Source organism: Strongylocentrotus purpuratus, unplaced genomic scaffold (assembly GCF_000002235.5).
Source record: "Strongylocentrotus purpuratus isolate Spur 01 unplaced genomic scaffold, Spur_5.0 spur5_scaffold_15, whole genome shotgun sequence".
NCBI classification, from domain to species: Eukaryota; Metazoa; Echinodermata; class Echinoidea; order Camarodonta; family Strongylocentrotidae; genus Strongylocentrotus; species Strongylocentrotus purpuratus.
Window position 1 is genome coordinate 23,797,622 of NW_022145600.1, and position 20,242 is coordinate 23,817,863.

The 20,242-nt window shown below is 39.7% G+C and overlaps 1 long non-coding RNA gene across 1 annotated transcript; it reads right to left on the minus strand.

Moving 5' to 3' along the window:
* Positions 1–931: 931 nt before the first annotated feature.
* Positions 932–10,150, minus strand: LOC105447205. The gene is made up of 4 exons (XR_974004.2): positions 9,997–10,150; positions 4,249–4,355; positions 1,568–1,639; positions 932–1,277 (listed from the first exon to the last, which is right to left on the minus strand). It is a non-coding gene; the product is annotated as an uncharacterized LOC105447205 (long non-coding RNA).
* Positions 10,151–20,242: the final 10,092 nt, after the last annotated feature.

Genomic DNA, 20,242 nt, shown 5'->3' on the forward strand with positions numbered 1-20,242 from the left:
TGGCCACATCAATTATTACTATACTATATTACTATATTATCACTTGTGCCCTTGGGTACCTACATCGAAAATGTACCACAGATGATTATTTCTTTAATATACCCCCCCCCCCCCCCCATGCATAAACATCTGGCAACACTACGTACAAGAGACCTAAAAGTAATAATTTTCCACAATTGAGACCCTTAGGGGAGCACTGCCCCCGAGTCCTCATGAGGGGCAAGGTAATCAATACAAACAAATTCAGATCCCCTCTCAAAATGTCAAATTTTATTGAGTGCCAGCATTAAGTTTTAGAGTCAAAGTAAAGAAATTGCTATATACATGTATGGACATTTTCGGGGGTTCCGTTGAGGGGCAAGGTACCTCAACAACCTATCATTTCTCATGAATAATCCCTGCCAAATTTGATTAAATTTTGTTGTACTGATGTATTTTTTCAAAGAAAAATTGAACAATTAACCTTAATGCTTCCTGCTGTAATATGTGCCGGAGGTATAAAAGTAAAGTTAATCTTTACTAAAGACCCCCCCCCCAAAAAAAAAAAAAATATATATACAAAATAAAAAAAATAAAAAAAAATCTCTCATATTAAAGGTACTATGTCCCTTTTGCAGCCAACCTCAAATTCTGTAGAACTTTGCAGGAATTATGAATATGTCATGTATGTCCTATCTGTAAAATGTAAACGTTAGCAGTGTCCTAATATTCAAATTATGCAAGGAAACCCGTTTACTTGCTAGACTTCACTGTCAGACACTATTGAGTGTCTGACTGGCTTTTTTTTTCTTCTCTGGTAATAACATACATGAAATGAGCTGTAAAGGGTACATTAACATTTGTCTACATCAATAACCCACTTCTTGTGACGGCCAAAATTAAACTGATTGAATCTTTGCGCAGCATAAAACAGATGACCATTCGGTACAATGGTCTGAACATCAAGACTGTTACTTATTGGCCCATTTGAAGACTTTTTCAAGCCCAACTTTCTTTAGGGCAATTCTAAATTAGTATTATCTTTCAAATGTCATGGAATTTAACCTTTTCATTTTTTTGGCCTGCAAATGGGACATCAATCATGAGTGTCCCATTTGATATTGGACTGCATAAACACTCCGAGCAGCTTGATGACACTGCAGTGTTGGACAGTGTGATCAGCAAGGATAAGGCGAGAGGGCATCGGACAAATAGCTCGGGCAATGTCATGCTCAGATGATTCTGGGCAGTGGCGTCGAAGTCTGAGGATTCTACAAATGCGCTTCACCTGCCGAACACTATAAAGGGAAAGATAAATATATCACAGTTTTAAACCCTAAATACAATTAAATATATACTATAATAATATTAGGAGGCCCCAACAGTTGATTTAAAATTATGCAATAGCATTATCAGATATTTTATGAGCATGCCATTCAAAGCAATGATACATGAAGGTGGGTTTTATGTTATTAAGAAATGTTCCAGGTTTTTGAAAGATTTATATTTCGGGTTAGGTACATCCATGAATAAAATTATAACAAATACAAAAACATCACGTATACAAAAATTGTTTCATAGTTCATACCTCTCTTCCTGATGCCATCTCGATAATGCTCCATGAATACCCTGCTACCGTAAGAGGCAATCTGGTAAAGTACTGTGCATTATAGAATTTGTGAAATCAAGGAGCAAAACTATTTTTTTTTAAACTTAGAAAAGCATCCACATATACACTAAATAACTGTTTTCACATCTATTATATCAAGAGGTTAGCTTTGGAATACTAGTTACTCATGTGTTAAGATCCTACCAATGGTTTACACATAAAGTGAAGTATTGCAGAACACTTTTGGGGTTGAAATCAAATGAATTGCACATTTACAATGACTTGAAAATATGTATGACTTAAAATTTTTCAAAGGTCATACATTTAGGTCTGTGACATTGTTCCTGATTAAAAGAACATTAAGACTCGTAAGCATACCAATATACCAGTACAGTTCTCTTGATGCCAATATTATAGAAGTGGTAACCTTGCTTGATTCATAATGCGGAATGAGGATCGCTATTCATAATACGGGAAGAAGGTTGCTATTCATAATACGGGAAGAGGGTCGCTATTCATAATACGGAATGAGGGTCGTTATTCATAAAAATTAAATAAGCAAACAAAATAATAACAAGGGGAATTTTGAAAAGGGGACACCCCACACTCCCATGGCTGTGGCATAGCGATGGGGGGGGGGGGGAATGATACATGGCCTTGAATATTTGTCGAAAACATTTATTGAAAACAAACATTTTTGAAGAAATAAAGAAAAAAGGCGTGCTACAATAATGTACATCACCCCTACCCCCAATCAGTCCGACCACGCTGCGCCATTCGGCCCACCCTCCCTGCAGCATTCCCTTAGGACAAGTACATATTACCAACAATTTTCGTCAAGGGGATAGACAAAAAATATCCGCACCACCCCACTCTTACATGCAGGCCCCGCTGAACGTTTCTAAAGTAGGTGAGGGGGGGGGGTAGGGTACAAATTAGGTAGAGCATTGCATAAATTAGCGTGGGGTCTTGGGGGAAGCCCCTGCGGGGTCAAGGGGTGGAGCCCCTAGAAGCTCAGGAGTTTTATACATTAAATTACCATCGATGAGCATATTTTTATACCCTATTTGTGACACTGACGGGTCACGAATTGGCGTGGGGTCCAGGGGCGGAGCCCCCAGAAGCTCAGGGGTTTTGGGCAATAAATTACGGTCAGATTAGCATCTTTTGATACCTTATTTGTGACATTGACAGGACACAAATTAGGTTAGCTCCAGGGGGCAGAGCCCCTGAAGCTCAGGGGCTTTGGGCAATAATTACAGTCAGATGAGCATATTTGTATACCTTATTATTTTGTGACAAAGGCAGGTCACTATTCTTTCTTTCTTTCTTCATGAATTTGCCATTTTCCAACAAACGCATAAAAAAGTATAATTTACTAAACATTGAGGGAAAAATCTCTGAAAATTATGTCATTTCAGCAGCACTTGTAAATCACCGTATCGAATTAGAAATAAACCAAGCCCCCCCCCCCCCGATCTACACCTTATTGGCGGGAAAAATTGTAACTGTTCTCCCCTTCTTTTTTTCTTCCTCTTTTTTGTTCCCTTTTAGCTCTCCTATTTCCCTTTCCCTTCCTTCCCCCCGTTTTGGGGGGTGGGGGAAGGGGTGGAGGCAAGGGCTTTTTGCAACTCTTCTTTCTTTCTCTTTCTCCCCTCTTTCCTTCTTTTCCTTCTCTCTCTCTCTTTTTTTTTTGGGGGGGGGGGGGGGGGAAGGCCCGCTGGCCCCCCCCCTGGATCAGCGCCTGGTTATATTAATTAAAATGAATAGCGACCCTCTTATTGTATTATGAATAGCCACCCTCTTCTCGTATTATGAATAGCGACCCCCTTCTCGTATTATGAATAGCCACCCTCTTCTCGTATTATAGCGACCCCCTTCTTCGATTATGAATAGCGGTTCTTACATGTATGAATAATGACCCTAATGAATAAAGACCCTTTTCTCAAATTATGAATAGTGGTCCTTATGAAAGCGGTCCTTATGAATAGCGGTCCTTATGAATAGTAAGCAGATCTCATTTTAACAGACCTTTAGATGAGCATACATGTGGTATGTACACTGCATTTCAACTTTTAAACAAAAAGGGTAACTGCCCAATTCTCCATTGACAATTCTAACAGGTCTTAAAAATAAAGTAGTCCTTTTTATATTTAAACTGGTGTCTATTGGACATTTCTAGTTCATACCTTTACAAATAAAAGTATTTCTTGTGCAAGCTTCATTTAAGGTTCTTGTTAACATTGTTCAGATGATAGAAAATGGTGATAAGGTAGTGACTTCAATGCTTGATATACATTTAAAGATAATCTGAAAGTTTGAGTGAAAACAGGCTATCATTAATGATCAAAATTTGAAAAAATGATCTGCTTAATTCCGGAATTCTCCCAACTATATTATCATATGTATCAACTAGGTTTTTAGCAAGGACAATTTAAAAAAAAAGTATTACCAGTCGTTCGACTGTAGTAACACTCCTTCATAAAGAAAACAACATCTTAGGCAAGCCCCCAGGGGTTGTTAAAGAGAAGGGAATGCGAGGGATATGAAGGGAAACAACATCAGTGTCTGTAACAGCAGCTTAGCAATCTATAACCCGTCATTATCTAAGATAATTTTTATTTTGTTATCATTTCAACGCATACACTTAATAAGGATACATTCAGCTTAGTTCCCATCATCCTGAGCTGGTTTGTATGGAGTGTTGATACATGGCAGTTGTACTACAAGTTGTAGGGCTTGCTTGCATGAATGCCAACCAGGTAATCTGTTGAATGAATAATAAAAGAAACATATGCAAACAAAATCTAGTGATAAACTTTGCACATTATAAAAGAAGAAGAAAAACATCATAACACTTTTTTTTACTACTACAAGAAATGAATTTTTGTAAGATAATCACACTGTGATTGGATTACCCTTTAGCGTTTACGGTTAGACTTCATGCATCGTAGGACTCTACGAGTTCGCTGCCCATCGACTAAAAAGTTATGAGTCTTATGTTTTTATCAAGTTTATGACAGAGATATAACCGTGTCAGAGGCGTCATAAATACATACGGTAGTACTTAGTCAGGATGTTGTCCTTAATCTTGGCAAAGAGGTCTTCGTGAAACATGTAGCGGACAAGTAGCTTACTAAAGCTGATTTGGTCAAGAAGTTAGACTTATGACGGTTTCGAGAAACGGGCCCCTGGCCTGGGTGCTAGCCGTAATTCGCTAAATAGACTAGTGAATACCTAATAGTAATATAGATCTAACTTAAAGTGACTCGGTAACATTGCCTCAGATTCTGAAACAAAATCATGGATTTAGCTCATGCTGCAATCATAATTTTAAACCTTTAGCTTAGCCTCTGTTAGGTCAGTCAGGAATCCCGTGACTTTTACAAGCCAATCGTCTGTCTGATTATCAAGTTATTTATGATTGGAAATCGAAATCAAACTTTGCGTTTTCCTAACGGTTTTTATAAACTAGGGCCTAAGCCTAGTCTATTCAGGAAAATAAGTATGGTAAAACCGGTCACTCAAAGATTATTATTTTTTGAGCCACTTCATGATCATTTTGAAGCGAAATTTGTTTAGGGCTTCAATATTCAGTAGGGAAGCTGGTACAAGAATAAGGATCATCTGCATTTTCGCAGACGTTTCCAATTTCCAATCCGCGCGTTGGTGATGCGAAAAACGGATTCCGCAATGTTTTTATTGATGCATTTTACATTGACTTAAGTTTGTACAGAGACTTTCACATTAGGGGCGATAAATCCTCGAGAAGACGGACAACCCATAAAAGAAGATGGCGCTTGTTTAGAAACCTATCCAAAATTTGACCCGTAACTCTGGCATGGAGATACCCTACTAAAACATACCCAAAATGAAGTAAATATTCATTAAATGTCCAAATAAAAATCGGGAATTAAAAGTTGTTATGTTTATTACCTGTTTCGTGTCAATTTTCTTGTTATTTTTGGAGTATTTTTCGGAAAAAACGATGTTATCAGTATACCTACACTCAGGCGCGTACGCAGGTGGGGGGGTTTGGGGGGTTAACCCCCCCCTTTGGTATTTTTATGTATATAAACCCCCCCAAAACCCCCCTAAAAAACACCCCCTTTTGGAAAAAAAAAAAAAAAAAATTATCCCCATGACTGACCAAAAACAGGTGACCCTACCCCCCCCCAACGGAGCAAAATGTCAAATTTTCAAATTTCGAGGTCTAAAAAAAAAAAAAAAAAAGGTGTCGTCTTACCCCCCCCCCCCCCCCCCCGCTTATTCAGGGGTCAGCTGAGTCGTTGCGATTTTTTTGGGAACAAAAAAAAAAAAAAGTGTCCTCTAACCCCCCCCCCCCCCCCCCCCCCCCCCCCCCCCCCCCCCCCCCCCCCCCCCCCCCCCCCCCCCCCCCCCCCCCCCCGCTTATTCAGCGGTGGGCTGAGTCGTTACGAAATTTTCGGCCCGATTTATAAATGTTAAAACCCCCCCTTGAAAAAATCCTGCGTACGCGCCTGCCTACACTTTTTCACGGCAAACGGCTGCACAATACAAGTGCAAACCGATGGTGGGTTGCGGGCGGATGCGCGCCTGTGTGAAGTTATGTCTTGGATCCTCATTACGGTAGATAACTTCACACAGTCGTGCGCCCACCCGCAACTCACCATCGATATGCACTTGTATTGTGCAGCGGTTTGCCGTGAAACCTGAGAAAAAGTGTATAGTAATATCATTGTTTTTCCGAAAAATACTCCAAAAATAACAAAAAAACTGACACGAAACAGGTAATAAACATACCGGTAATGACTTTTAACTCATGATCTTATTTGGACATTTAATGAACATTTACCTCATTCTGGGTACCGGTATGTTATAGTAGGCAGTGGCGTAATGAGCAAAAACGTTTGGGGGGGCTGACAAAAAAAAAAATCTGAATCACCCCACTCTAACATGCAGGCCCCGCTGAATTACGTTTCTCAAAGTGGGGTCTAGGGGCAAAGCCCCGGTGGGGTTCAAGGGGCAAAGCCCCTGAAGCTCATGGGGTGTGGGCATCAGTGGCGGATCCAGGAATTTCTTACCGGGGGGAGGGGGGGGGGGCACAAAATGGCATGGGGTGAAATATATGTAAAACGATGAAGTAACAGAACGAGGCTTTAACGGCGAGGGAGCGGAGCGACCAAGCAGGGGGTGGGTCTGGGAGGGGGTCCTGGCCTCCTCCCAGAGTAAGAAGCATTTGCAATTTTAGAACCAAATTAGACGCATTTTCAGGCACTTCCTGGAGTAATATGACGTAAAATTGCTTTCTCCTACCCCTTCCAAGAGTAGGGATCTTTTGCAATTTGAGAACCACATTTGGCGCATTAATGTCCACCGGCACTTCATGGAGAAACTAGATGGAATTTTGACTGCGCGCAGTCGAAAATGATGCCTCCGCCATAGAGCAATTTAAACAAGTTTGGAGTTTAAATCTCCAGTGGTTCTTGAGATATCATGATAACAATCTCAATGTATGGAATTTCATAAGTTGACGTCTGTGACCCTTGACCTTTGACCTACGTGCTCCAAAATCTAATCAGATTGTCTTCCTATGGTGATACACACTATCATTACGTTTGAAGTTTAAATCTCCAGTGGTTCTTGAGATATTATGATATGGTGATACATACTATCATTAAGTTTGAAGTGAAAATTCTCCAGTGGTTCTTGAGATATCGCGATAACGATCTCAATGTATGGAATTTCATAAGTTGACCTCTGTGACCCTTGACCTTTGACCTACGTGCTCCAAAATCTAATCAGATTGTCTTCCTATGGTGATACACACTATCATTAAGTTTGAAGTTTAAATCTCCAGTGGTTCTTGAGATATTATGATAACAATCTCAATGTATGGAATTTCATAAGTTGACCTCTGTGACCCTTGACCTTTGACCTACGTGCTCCAAAATCTAATCAGATCGTCTTCCTATGGTGATACATACTATCCTTAAGTTTGAAGTTTTTACATCTCCAGTGGTTCTTGAGATATCATGATAACAATCTCAATGTATGGAATTTCGTAAGTTGACCTCTATGACCCTTGACCTTTGACCTACGTGCTCCAAAATGTAATCAGATTGTTTTCCTATAGTGATACACACTATCACTAAGTTTGAAGTTTAAATCTCCAGTGGTTCTTGAGATATCATGATAACAATCTCAATGTATGGAATTTCATAAGTTGACCTCTGTGACCCTTGACCTTTGACATACGTGCTCCAAAATCTAATCAGATCGTCTTCCTATGGTGATACATACTATCCTTAAGTTTGAAGTTTAAATCTCAAATGGTTCTTGAGATATCGCGCTAACAATCTCAATACAAGGAATTTCATAAGTTGACCTCTGTGACCTGTGACCTTTGACCTACGTACTTCAAAATCTAATCAGATCGTCTTCCTATGGTGATAAATACTATTCCCGAGTCTTAAGTTTAAATCTTAAATGGTTCTTGAGATATTGTGATAACGGTCAAACGGGACGGACGTACGGACGGACGGACGGACGGACGGACGGACGGACGGACGGACGGACGGACGGACGGACGTACGGACGGACAACCCGAAAACATGATGCCTCCGGCACCACCTTCGGTGGCGGAGGCATAAAAAGAGGCCCTCTGATTAGTTAGAAGTTAGAGAAAAGTGATCTGTCACGTCGTGAGAAGTTGTATAAATGATGCTTTGATGCCGCACAATGCACAAATACGGTGGTCGGTACTTCACCAGTAGTACTTGCAAAAATTATCTCGAGTGTATAAACTGTGTCGTTATCAGGGGCGTTGCTAGATTTTTTCAGTGGGGGAGGGGGGGGAGGGGTGTAGAGGCCGCCGATTACCGACAAAACGGGCCACCAATATTATTACCGACAAATATAAAAATGTCAATGTCCAAATGTCTACAAATTTTACCCTTTAAACCCGGGGCCAGGAACTAAGTTATTTTTCAGTTTTCCCCTTCCGCAAAGCGCGGAAGCTATGACGTTAAATTTAATTATTAGAGAAAGAAGACAATTCATTGTACCGGTCCCGACTCTTAATCCTTGTCTGAATTCAGTTCCCCCCCCCTCCCGTGCTAAGCGCGGAAGCTTAGACGTTTAATACATTATTACTCTTAATCCTTGTCTGAAATCATTTTTGTGTTTCATTAATTATTAGAGAAAGATTAAGACGATTCGTTATACCGTTCTCTACTCTTAATCTTGTCTGAATTCAATTCCCCCCACTGCATGGGCCCCTTAAGGGTATATGTGCAGTGTTACATGGTGTAAGTATTGAACGCTCGTTCGCAAATCTGTGCATGCTCAGCCCGAGTGGTGGGTAGCATGTTATCTCCCGACAGTACCGTGCTTTGCACAGTAGCTTCTGGAAAGGAATTAGTGTTACTGTTGGTGGCCACTATCAGGCCCTTAGTGACTAATAAACAACATACATGCTCTTCCTGGCTATTTGGGAATGGGTCAGTTTGCAAGAAATAATGGAGAAACTATAGCATTTTGTTGAAAATCATATGATATCACGAACATTTATACATTACTTGTGAAAATAAGTCATGGTTCAATTTTATTTGAGGGGGGCTGGCGCCCCCCAAGCCCCCCCACCAGTACGCCGGAGTTACAGCTCAAATTTTAGATACGTTTCTGAACAAGCGCCAAGGAGACTGGGGTTATTTTCTTACAAGGAATCTGTTTTTTTGCATGCCCTGATGCCCGCGCTGGGAACCTGAAACCCGCAGAGTGCCGATGAAAAAAAGACGTTCGCGAACGCAATTTGTCCGTTTTTACGACTAGGATATCCTTGTTTATGCAGACGATCCTCATTCTCTGACCAGCGCCCCTAATCATGTCATAAAATAATGATATTTATTACACTGTATCACAGACATAGTAATATTATAAATAACACATAGATCTAGGGCCATGCATAATTGCATCTCAGAGTGAGACTTAACATTGTTAAACGATCCCTTGGATTTATCTATAATCATGATCATGATTTGTAGATCTAGCTCTGGTGCTTGCCTAGATCTAACTTTTCATTGAATTGAATCAGCTCAGCTCAGTTTGCGTCTAGTCGACGAGTACGAGTGTGCTATTGCAATGGACTCTATCAGTCTTTGTTGACTCAGTTTGATAAATTGAGTGTGCTAGTTCGTAGGCCTACTAATAAAAGTAGACCTAGGCCTAGATCTAGATCAATTACATTACTCAATAGGGCCTAGATATTACAACATGGAAATGAATGTATGGGAATTAAAAACAGTGCATCTCTAACGTTAGACCATTGCATACCGGGTAATTTTTCCGCTGTGCAATTACTTTTATCCCTATCTTGTCAAAGATAAAATACAAATAGACTCTAGAGCATAATATGAAGTTAAACCTACCATTTTCACAGAAATCATCGTAAAAACGTCTCGTCATAATATTTAATCGTCTTCAAATTCATGTCAATCAAGCTAGGGCTGGTTTTGTTTACGAAGCGCCCAAGCCAGGAGAAAAAAGTTTAAGATAAAGTTCACGATAAAATATACGAAATCGTGAATTTTATCGTGAACTTTATCGCATATTTTTCACGAAGAAATTGACGATATCGTGTTATCGTGAACTTTATCGTGAACTTTTCACGAAGAAATTGACGATTTCGTGAATTTCTTCGTGAAAAATATGCGATAAAATTGACGATATCGTGAATTTTATCGCATATTTTTCACGATTTAGTCTTTTCGCGATGTCCCTTCAGGGCCACCATAATTTACAGAAAATAAAGTCGAAGTCCATATATCTAGACCAAACCCATTACAGTTTTCCCCTTGAAATCTTACAAATAATGCCGTTTCGTAGATACAGTGTGAGGAGGATCAGAAAAATTGCCTTGGTACCATATTTGTAAAATCCATTAAAGTGAGTAATGGATAGGTGCTCATGAAAGTAAAATAATGCAGTGCGCCGAGGTTGCATTCCACGATACACAGGTGGCAGTATTATATCTATTTTTCCAAATCAGATAGTTGATTTTACGGATCCAGCCGGTGACGAGGGAAGGGGCCCAATTCGTGAGAATTTTTTTAGCGTCTATAAGCAGGGGGGGGGGGGGTAGTACTATTTTTTACTCGACAATCAACCCTCCCTAAGAGCAAAAAACAACAAAGTAAAATTGTGGTAACCATCTTCTTTTTTTGGGGGGGGGGGGGAGAGCAGGGGTGGGGGCGTTCTTCTTTTTGTTTTGAAAGGTCAAATTGTCGTTACCACATTACCCCCTGGACCCGCCCCTGGTGTTTTATTATGGAATCCTGGTCACTCCTTGAATTTTCCATTTCTTGCTATTAAGGAAATCTACGGTTCATAATAGGAACACCCTTCCTCCTCTTGAAAGGCACTATAGTGCTCATGGTCTCGGGTACTGTAGTTGAGATCACAGACGCCATCTTTGAAATTGAATGAAACGCAGAAGTCCTCCTTCAACGACTCAGCAGCACAGCGGGTCTTGGACTTCTTGGAGACCGTCTTCTGTGTGAACCCTCGGAGACAACGGTTAGAGAGCGATGATACGGTGTATGTGCTGGATCGTGTGACGGCGACAGGAGCTATATGTATACATTAAAAGTATACCCCTCACAATTGAGTTAGCATTCTGATAACTGAACATCATTAAAAAAAATTAAAACAAGCAACAGAACCCCAACCTCCTAACAAAAAACGACCAACATAGAATTAATCGTTTGTGTCCATCATATTCTTTATAAAGTGTGAATTCCACGTGCTTCTTGAAGTTAATTTCTTGTTTACCACCATGCATAAGTAATTTTTAATACATAGTATGATCTTGATGCAATGCCTCTGTTAAACTTTCAAAAAATCATAATAATAAAAAAGAAATCTTTAGATATTCAATATGTAGCTCAACTAAATGAGAATGATACAGTTCCACTAATACTTATACAAACAGCAAGCAATGCGTGCAATATTTATTTGAATTTGTTGCACCTTTTTTCTGTCATCCTTTTCTTCATTCTAAAATGAAGTAACAACTGGCCACAATCTAGGACTTGGAACAAAATTAATTGAGAAAATGTATGAAAAGTATTCCGTGATGATTTATTTTGTATCAATGTTGTCGTTATCGTTGTTAATGTGTAATACTACTTTTTTATTTTATTTTTTACATTTTTAGAAGACCTAATTTAATGCTGAATAGACTACCCTATTTGTTATACGAAATGAATAGATTGTAATTTTGACTGCTTAAAACTTGTAGTGGGCATGTGCAAAGTAATTTGCAACTCAACTATCCCTTTAAGACACTTGCATTACTCAACAATAAATACCAGAATCATAAACGAATTCCTCGTCATGTAAAATCCTTGAAAAGTCACATTATCCATGTTTTCAGGCTTCCTGGATTAAGATTAGCAACATCATTACATACTGCACATATATGCTAATTAGATAATTATGCATATTAGGCTAATTATACTACATATACATGGAATATCTTCTCATGAATTAATGATTAATCTATCAAAAGTGATTTACAATGCATTGCACCATTTTTAGGCTTTATAGATAAACAATGACAATGAAGTCCATATATTGTACATATTAGGCTAATTATGCGATTTAAGACAATAGTATTACTTAAAAATTAAAATTGATGTCATAAATTAATTCATTGGCATAGAAAACCCTTGAAAAGTCGTATTATCCATGTTTTCAGGCTTCATGGATTGAGATGAGCAACATTATTACATATTGCACATATGCTAATTAGATGATTATGCTAATAGGACTATTAAATAAAGTTGCCCAAGGTTGCCAAGCTGGCAATCAAGCTGAATTTACTTCAATACCCATCTAGAACACACATCAACAACAAAATCTTGTATTTAACAACTTTTCTAGGTCATGTACATGATATATGGTACCATGGGTGTCGATCCCGGAGGGGGGGGGGGGGATATATCCCCCCCAATATGTCAGGTGGGGGGGGGATGGCCTATACAATCATCCCCCCAATAATTCACCATCAAAAGAAAAAAAAAAGAGAAAAATTAATGATGAGAGCACGATGAGAGTAGTTAATGGTTATTCCTCGCAAAATTACCATCAATATACACATTTTGCTATCTTATTTTCATAATACATACATATATAAATAGAAAACGAAGTAAATGAGACGACCGTATATGAGACAAGTATAAATTTATTTCTCGCTCATACGGCTTCATCATGAATTCATGAATTTATTCAATCAACAGCATCATAGAAATGCAGTGCGCCAAATGCAAAGCCGCAGCGTTAAAAAGCAACGAGCTTAGTAAATGTTAAGCGCGAAGCGCAAAAATGCAAAAAAGCAGAAGAGAGTGGGAGAGAGAGATAATGAGAGACAGAGAGGATACAGGCGCGTAGCCAGGGGGTGGTGGGGGCGGTCGCCCCCCCCCCCAAAAAAAGAGAGAGAAAGAGGATAGGAAGATGACGTAGGAAGAAAAAGGATTAAGAGTCGAGAACAGTACAACGAATCGTCTTCTTTCTCTAATAATTGAATGAAACGTCGAAGCTTCCGCGCTTCGCGCGGGAAGGGGGGGGGGGGGGGGGGGAACTGAATTCAGACAAGGATTAAGAGTCGAGAATGGTACAACGAATCGTCTTCTTTCTTTAATAATTTAATGAAACGTCAGTGCTTCCGCGCTTCGCGCGGGAAGGGGGAAACTTTCCCTCCCTACACCCACCGCCTAGGAGGTGCTCTCTACAGCCCCCCTATATTAAAATCCTGCCTTTATGCTTGAGAGGATAATAACCCGGGTAGCAAGCCCATGTGGGACTCACATGGGTCCCATATTCTCTAAAATGTTATCTTTATTGAGGGTGACTTGAAAAAGTTAATAACCTCTTGGTTGCTTTGATCCATTGCCGAAAATATTTTGGCACCTATCATCCCCCCCAACCGAGGATACAAATCGACACCCTTGTATGGTACCGTCTACTGGACTATTACCTGGCAGAGTGTAATAATCAAGTTCGTCTTCGTGCAAACAATTTCAAAATAATTTCATTCAATAACGTAGCATAGACAAGACATTACACGAACGTAAATGAATAAGAATGAATTCAATGGATAAAAAGTGTTAAAATGGACGGAAAAATCGAAATTTACAATGCGTATTAAAAAAAAGGATAACCAACTTTGGTAGATTGCCATTTAAAAGATATAACCTGTGTAACCTTGAATTGTATTTAATATCAGAGAATACTAATTATTCTGTCTAAAGATACATTATTCCTAACTCTGTTGTCACGGATGAATGAGCAACAGGCTTTAAATAAAGTTTTGTCAAAATGCTCTTGTACCCAGTGTGGGCCGAAGGAATGGACGTGGGTTGAAAGCCCTTACACATTTTTTTTAAATTTCAGTCCGAAAACAATTGTTGACTTAATCAAATCGATTTTGTGCGTTTGAATAGAAAATGTAACAGTGTCAACTCAGACTTCAGATAGTACTTATTTAAATACACAATGTATTATATTCTCTTTGGTATTATGACACAGTCTTGGCTTCTCTCGCATCCCTTGTTTGAGAAAAGCGTCAATTAAAACAAAAAATGAAAGTCTACTGTCAATATCATTGATAGCCATCAAATTCATTATCATGACTTTCATTGTTGCATTTACTTACTTCTTTTAGTAAGTGAATCTCTGAGCTTTTATGCACTGTTTGAGACAAATAGGTTGTGCACTTTAGGCACATTATGCATGTTGAACACCGGAGTGTTGGCTCAGTCAGTAGAGCGTCTGCCTCACAACCGGGAGGTCGTGGGTTCGAACCCCGGCCGCGTCATACCAAAAGACGTTAAAAGTTGGGAGTTGTTGCTACCTTGTTTGGCGTTCAACAATAAGGGATAGAGCAACATCGATCTGGCGCTGCTCAGTGGCTGCCGGGCTCATGATCAATTGGGCAAAAAGAATTTCCGTTTCGGTTTAATAAAATTTGGAGTGGACTATTATCATTATTATTATTATTATTATGTGAAATGGTGCAATGGACAAGTTAGCAGAGAAAACCTTACAGAGATATCATGAAACAAGATGTTAGCAGGCTGTTTAAAAATTATTTAAGGTTATCCTGTGGATATGAACGAGGTATTGTGAAAACGTAGATACATCGGACCACTTTAAACGAAGAAACTCTGGAGTATTCATGAAGCAAACTAAAGTATCTCATACATATGGCCTGACCCACATTCGGTGCATCATACGAGGTGATTTCGACGGCACTTTTTAAAACCCTTGTGCTCAGTCATCCGTGGCAGAAAAATCTTGAATAAGGTATCACTAGACAGAAAACAAGGTACTCTTTACAATGAAATAATTTCAATTTGAAAGGAATAAAAAAAAGTTAGAACAATGTTACTTACCTTTTGTTTGTACATTTGATGTAAATCCTGTCAAAATTGCAAGCGAGAATAGCCCGATCATGCTGGAGAAATTCATCAGGGTTCCAGGGAGTTTCTACCAACAAAATATCCTGACCAACCTCTCATGAAGTTAGCAAACTGAAATGTGATTTTTCATCACATTCTCCCTCCTTTTATTGTGAGGCGGACATTACGAAATTAATTTCGACTGGGGTTTATTGTCTGATACCCAGCTACTGAAGGGGATTTGGTGACAGCAAGCACATTCATTGATGCAACAGCTAAATAAACCGTAGCTTACCAATTAATTGTGTCAATGTATGTAGCATGAGAGTTGAAGGGAGGGTAGAAAGAGAGAGAGAGAGAGAGAGAGAGAGAGAGATAGCGAGAGGGAGAGGGAAAAAAAGGGGGGGGGGGGACACAACTGAATGTTAGGCGAAGAAGAGAGAGAATGAGATATAATAATTTACAATTTTTATAATAATACTACAAGACATGAAAAAAACAAGTAATACAAACATAAAAAGAACAAGGGATAAGAGGGGGTAGAGTTGTGGACATAATGCTTCTATAGATGCACGGAGAGTGCAAGAGAGAAAGTGGGTGTATGTAAGATTGTGTGCTTTAGTGTGTGTGTGTGTGTGTGTGTGTGTGTGTTAGAAAATAAGAGAAAGATAGTATGAGTTGATTTTTCTAGTAGAGAAAGAGAACATATATCTGTAGATACGTGAGGATCTGTCCTAGTATTAGTGTTAAAGAGGAAAACAATTAAAATATGGAAAATAAGGAGAGAAGTAGGCAGTGTAGAGTGAGAGATTGGCACACATTTTTAATTTCGAGCATTCGACACGCTCGAGTTTCCACTGCAAACAGGCAAGGAAATTAAGCGTAATTAAATAGCTGATTTATAAAGGATTATACTCTATACAAATGTTATTTATCCTCCCGCCTCAGGTGGAATTAATCTACAAAGTCACCATCGAATCGTGAAATCATCTAACGCAACTGCAATAGAATGGCGATGAATACAAATATTTTTGAAAACGAGTCAGTCAGTGTATATCTCATGGTCTTATCATCTCTTTCGCTTTTCCTCCCTTCCTCCTTCTCTCTCTCTCTCTCTATAGTCTTTTTCCCTGATTACATATTTTACATGTATATTGTTACATGTACATTTTAGTGATCTGTACAAGAAGCTAAAAAAGGTTATTCCCAATCTGGACGGAGAAGTGTGAATCGAGCCGAGACCACACGCCTCGAGGTCAAGGGAGGGGGTCGCAGAAGTATTGGCGCCAGCAATAAAACCAGAAAGGTTCGCGCCATAATATAGCACCGTGTGCTCTCGGTTCGTTTCATTCTTTCGATGGTCTTCATGAGAGATGGCCAGATTCGTGAACAAACTTTTAAAGTCACTGAGTAGTCGGCTCTCATGGGGAATTCGACACCGTTCGGGTGTTTACCCAATAACAGGTGTTGTCCATCACCAGCGTTAGCCTTGAGTTTTATGACCATTGGACCTTATGTAATACTATGATTTGCCCGAAGACTCTCGAGCTCTCCGAGAGATTAGGGGGTAATTCTTGACTGGACTATGGGTTTGCTGTGTGCAAATTTGTACCCCCATTAATGGTATTTCCACCAAGTCTGGTGTCAGCGAATTATGGCCTTCTGCACATGAAAACTGGCGATCCAATCCCTTCGTGATCAAACTTTGGAATAATCTGTATTATTTCCATTTCTTATTCGTATTTCGTTTTCCTTCATTTTGTGGTTGATTAACACTCCTGCACTCTACATAGACTTCTTATCCCAGCATTAGAGGAGAAAATAACTAGAGTTTGTAATATGTAATATAGTCAAGATGCCGAAAGCGAAAGCCCAGCAGCGGTCATCGGAGCGGGGGCGTGGAAGGAAACCGTCAGTATCAGTCTTGCCCGGAGTGCCGGCATCGTAGTGGCGGCGAATACAGCTTTTTAACTCATCTTCATTTAATTTGTTCATTTCGCTGCATTCTTGCGAATTTGGACGCCTATAATCGCTTATATAAGAAATATATTCGTTGTGGTAATGTAAAACTAGAGCAAGCGGTCTGTTAAGAAGGGGAGACAAAATTTGGACTGTTTTTATTGCCGTATTTATACAATTTTACGAGCCTGACTTGTCCGAAAGCTGGGGATACAATCAGTATTGCCCAGGTTCTTAAGCGGGAAGTCGTTTGGGCTCATCACGTTTTCTGTTGGGGAATGGGGGGGGGGGGGGGGGGGGGTGAGCGGGACCCCGTCCGTTGAAGCTGAGATTGCCTGACTTATGTAGTCCAGAATCTGATCTCCACCACACCAACGCTACCTCTTCCTACTTACTTACTACCAGCCGATGATGGCGTGATCATTAAATTAAGACGCCCGGCGAAAAAAAAGGCCGGGCTGGTGAGCATAATTATGAGTTTGTTGATAACGCCATCTTCGACGGCTTGAATCAAGTGTGTAGGGAAATTATAAAAGACCGTGCAGATTCTGGACTATGACTTATGCCGTGTGTAACGCTCAGGGTTTCCGGCGGGAAGTCATCTTCCACCCATGCCTCTTGTCTGTGCAAAAAGCCGCAAGAGATGGGGGAAGCCCGTTCGCATGGCCAGGCGAATGGAAGAATTGTTACGGCTAGTCAATTGATATTACTTTGTCGCCCTTCTTCAATATAATATGCTGAGCGTCTAGCTAGAAGGCAGAAGGTCCCATTGTTATAAGTCTTTGGGGTTCGAACCCACAACCTCCCGTTCCTGAGGCGGGCGCTCTAACCACTGAGCCACCATGCCCGGTGGTAAATTTAGTAACAACATTTTCGAACAAAAGAAAAGAACAAAAAACACGATGGATTAAAGGAATACTGTCTGCCAGGTCCCTCCTTATTTTCCGCACGAGTGAAAGGTTTAGTCTTGTGCGCCGGTTTGTGTCTTGCCCATGATTTTTGCCATTCGTTCAATTTGGCAACAAGAACATGGCAATTGCGAGATCAACCAAAAAACGTCATCTGCGGCTGGGGCCAACTCGATGGAGCGACAGAATGGAAGCAGTTATTTCGAGCCTGTTGAATAAGTGATGAGAAAGTTTGCTTGTAAGTCGTACCGATCCTTCAATTTGCAACGACAAGAACACGAAAAATGCGAGATCAACCGAAAAACGTCATCTTAGGCTGGGACCAACTTGATAGAGCGACGGGAGAGCTGCAATTATTTCGAACCTGTTGAATAAATAATACTTTTCCCTAGTATAGGATCACAGATTATCTTTTACAATGGGAAATATTCACTTTGCCCCTTCCTTGCACAAATTAAATCGTTTGTCTGTAAGCACTGCAGAAGGGACGATTACGTTTTAATGTACAACAGAAGTACATAGTTTTGTCCAATCTTTATTTTCTTTCTTTATTAAATTTCGTTTGGTTATTTTATTGAGTCTTATCAGGGGTTTCATCATGATAACTTGTAATACCTAATGACCAGGAGGACCAAGGTATCAAGTTTTCCAGCACAATACAATAGATTATACAAAACAATATCACATTTAGGAGCTCAATAGTCGCGTCCATAGCATATTTCACTGTCATATTCTAATCTCGCATTGTTTGTCCTACATGTTATGTTATAATTTGATGACAAATCTGAATTCTTTTTGTTATAGTAGAAGGTTATGATGTAGTCAAGAAATATGTTATTGATGCATTATAACTTGTAAAAGACTCTAATCTGTTAAAATGTTATTTCTTTGTCATTAAGGTGCACAGAAACTAGTTTGGCCAAATACACACAGACTTATACTATTTTCCCATTCACGTCTTAACTTGAAGAGCTCAATAGTCGCGTCCATAACATATTTAACTGTCATCTTATCTTGCATCGCTTATCCTACATGTTATGTAAACATTTAATTAAACATTTTAATTATTTTAGTTATAGTAGAAAGTTATGACGTAGTTGAGAAATATTCGTATTCGGACTAAGACAAGAGTCGGAATAAAGTTCGACGATGATCATGAGGAAGGTAAAAGTACAGTTCTGACCTTCATACGACGAAACGAAAATTTAAGACGAAGACAATAAGAATGAGGATCTTACCTTCAATTCAAAGTTGACGTTGGAAGGATCGATGTCGGAAGTCAAACTTGAGGTCGTGAAAACTGAAATCCAAAATGGCGGAAATCAGCACCAATGTAATGTCCCCCCCCCCCCCCCCAAAAAAAAAAAACCCCAGCATATTAAGTCAAACTGTCGATTAAATTGAATTAATGCCAAATCGAGAAAATACTATGAAAGTGTCACTGGATACTGACGGGTGCAAATTCGAGGAGGACAAATGACCAACGGTCCTCGAGGCACTGGGATTTCGAAGCGACTGATTACAAATTGGCGAGATGAGTCCCAAAAGAAAGTGGCTACGGCGCACGGTGCGCTCTGAAATAAACTTTAAACCAATCGAGTTGCTACAAATTGAACCAATCACGAGCTGCTCGTAACCGGCTGATGAAACGAGTGGCAATCTTTATGAGATTGTGCTAGTTAATTAGATATAATCCTTAATTTAAGCCCAATGACAAAACCTTATTAAAATACAACCTTCTTTATACAATCAATCAAAGTATTGTGATTAATAACCTAAAAGATGGCATTAAATCCCAATCATTTGAAATGTCGAAACGGCATTTTAACTAAAGTAAGATGATTATGTTCACTTATTATGTGGAACTATGGCGCAAAAGAATTCTCCCGAAAGCTAAGCGGGGCAAACAAATTAAGCGCCCTCTAATGGTTTAACTTTACACATTTACTATATTTACATGGTTAACCCAGAGAGATGTCTATCTGGTTAACCTAATCTCAAGACGCTACACAACCATAAAGGAATGATAAACAGAGACGGCGGGGGCGTCTTCCGTCTTCCAAAGTGGGGGGGGGGGGGGGGGGGGGGGGGGGGGCAACAAACATGGAATCTACAAATGGAAACTTTGAAGCGAAAATACACGATTTGTAGACATTTTTATATATAACCCTACATTTTCATGATTGTGATTACATTATCGGGATGATTTCAATATTTGTTTCTCGAAGACATGAGCCCCTGAACACTGGCGCACTGATGGGGATGGGGGATTCTTGGGTGGGGGGAAGTTGCCCCTAAAATGAAATTCAAACGTGGTTTATTTCTAATTCGATGCCAGTGATTTACAT